This window comes from Carassius auratus, unplaced genomic scaffold (assembly GCF_003368295.1).
Source record: "Carassius auratus strain Wakin unplaced genomic scaffold, ASM336829v1 scaf_tig00044289, whole genome shotgun sequence".
Taxonomy (NCBI): Eukaryota; Metazoa; Chordata; class Actinopteri; order Cypriniformes; family Cyprinidae; genus Carassius; species Carassius auratus.
This window is the reverse complement of record NW_020526821.1, coordinates 78,017-80,454: the sequence shown is the minus strand read 5'-3', so window position 1 is coordinate 80,454 and position 2,438 is coordinate 78,017.

The window sequence follows — 2,438 nt, the reverse complement described above, 5'->3', positions numbered from 1 at the left end:
ACCACAACAACAGAAAGCAGCACAACCGAGGCCACAACAGACACCACAACATCAGAAAGCACTACTACTGGTATCACAACAATAGAAAGCACCACAACCGAGACCACAACAGACACTAAAACACCAGAAAGCACCACTTCAGGTACTACAACTACAGAAAGCACAACAACCGAGACCACAACCGACACAACAACTCCAGAAAGTACCACTACAGGTACCACAACACCTGAAAGCACTGCAACAGAAAGCACGACAACAGACATTACAACAACACAAAGCACCACTACAAGTTCCACAACTGCCGAGACCACAAAAGACACTACAACAACAGAAAGCACCACCACAGGTACCACAACAACAGAAAGCACCACTAAAGATACAACAACACCCGAGACTACAACAGACACTACAACGATAGAAAGCACCACCACAGCTACCACAACACCAGAAAGCACAACAACTGAGACCACAACAGAGACCACAACAACAGAAAGCACCACAACGGGTACCTCAACTCCAGAAAGCACAACAACTGAGAAAACAACAGAAATTACCACAAAAGGTTGATAGTTTTAAAATCTTTTTAAAACTTTTTCTGTATAATGTGGCTGCAGATAAATTTCAAATAAGGTCCATATTTAAAGAATTGCCATTAAGGAATAAATGCATGTTAGGTCATCGTGAGGTAATGAATATATTGTAAATAAATAATAAATATAAAACACTGCACTCTGAAAAATAATTATTTTATTAAACATAAGTAAATAAATAATGTATCAGTGGAAATTGTATCCATCCCATAAAGCTTTTTTTCAAGTATTTTTGTTATTTTAAATACGTAATCTCATAATTTGTTAAATCTACCTTCTGTAACCATGTGTGACAATTTTGCTGCATATTGAATAAATAATAATAATAATAATAATAATAATAATAATAATATTAAAGCAAATTAAGTCTTGTGTACATTATACTGATAAAATTTTGATAGTAGAATCAAGAAGAATCATATACCCACAGCAGAAATTGGAAGTGCTCAGGAGAGCTAATGAAAAGAAACTTTTGCAAACTGTTTCCCAGTGCTATTTCTTTCTTGAGCCTGTCCATATTGTATGTTGTTTAAATTACGTTGTTATTAATTAATATAGTTAACGACTCTCTGAAAAACAGGAAGTTTCTCAAATGCTTTCAATTTTACAACCATCAATCATGGGGGAAAAAAAAAAAAACCCTGAATTGTTTTCTCCGTAATAGTGTCAGACCAATTTCTACTTTATAATTTTCAAGTATGTAAAACAAATTTAAGTAGTACATAATTTGAAATAAAAACTAAATATGAAAAATGCATCAGTCTTAATCCTCTTTGACCTAAGTGAAGCATTTGTCTCATGATCATTTTATTTTGCTTAACTTAATTTTGCTTAAATTTCTGGAAATTGGTCTCTCTGTTAATATTCTAAATTGGTTCAAGACGTATTTCAGAAGGGTAATATTTTATTAATATAGGTGACTATGTATCATAGTTCTGTTAAATAATATATGGTGTTCCTAAAGATTAAATTTCGGGGTTAATTTTGTTTTCATTATAAAGTATATTTCTGGTAAGTATAACTCAGAAACATGGAATGAATTAATAATTTAATGTCAATGATATACAATTATAAATTTCAGATGATTTCATAGACACTGTTGCATGAAGATAAAAGTGAAACTCTTATTGAGGGCACTGAGCATGAAAGAGGAAGGATGGATTATCCTCCATTAATCTACAAACCATGATACAAGTAAAGATCCTATGTGTGATTATGGACTATGACTTGAGTTTTAATACTGACAATAATCAAGTGACAAAAACATATTATTTTTAGTCATCATGATTACTGTAGTGCTATGTATACTGTCTCATAGCTTAGCTACAATTGATACAAAATGTGGCTGTCAAAACACTGACTAAATCAAGAAGGAGAGACCACATTAATAGTTTTAATAAAATTACACTAGTCTTTATTATTATTATTATTATTATTATTATTATTATTATTATTATTATTATTATTATTATTATTATTTATACTGATACCATTGTTGTGTGAGGTTGCAGAGTCAATGTTGAAAGTTTTGAAATTTGCTTGTAGTTTTTTTTGTTGTTGTTGTATTTTTTTATTATTATTATTTATTGTTAGGCAATTTGAGCTAGATTTTAGATGTTAAACGTTATAAACAAAATTTGGTTAATATTATACTATTATGTAATAACAGAAATCATCACAATGGAGACCACAACAACAGACAGTTACAAACCCAGCACAACAAATGAAGACACAACAATAGAAACTAAGACCACAGGCACCACAACTGAGATCACCACAACAGAAGACACCACAACTCAAGAAAGTGCTACAACACCTACCACAACACCAGAAAGCACAAAAACCGAG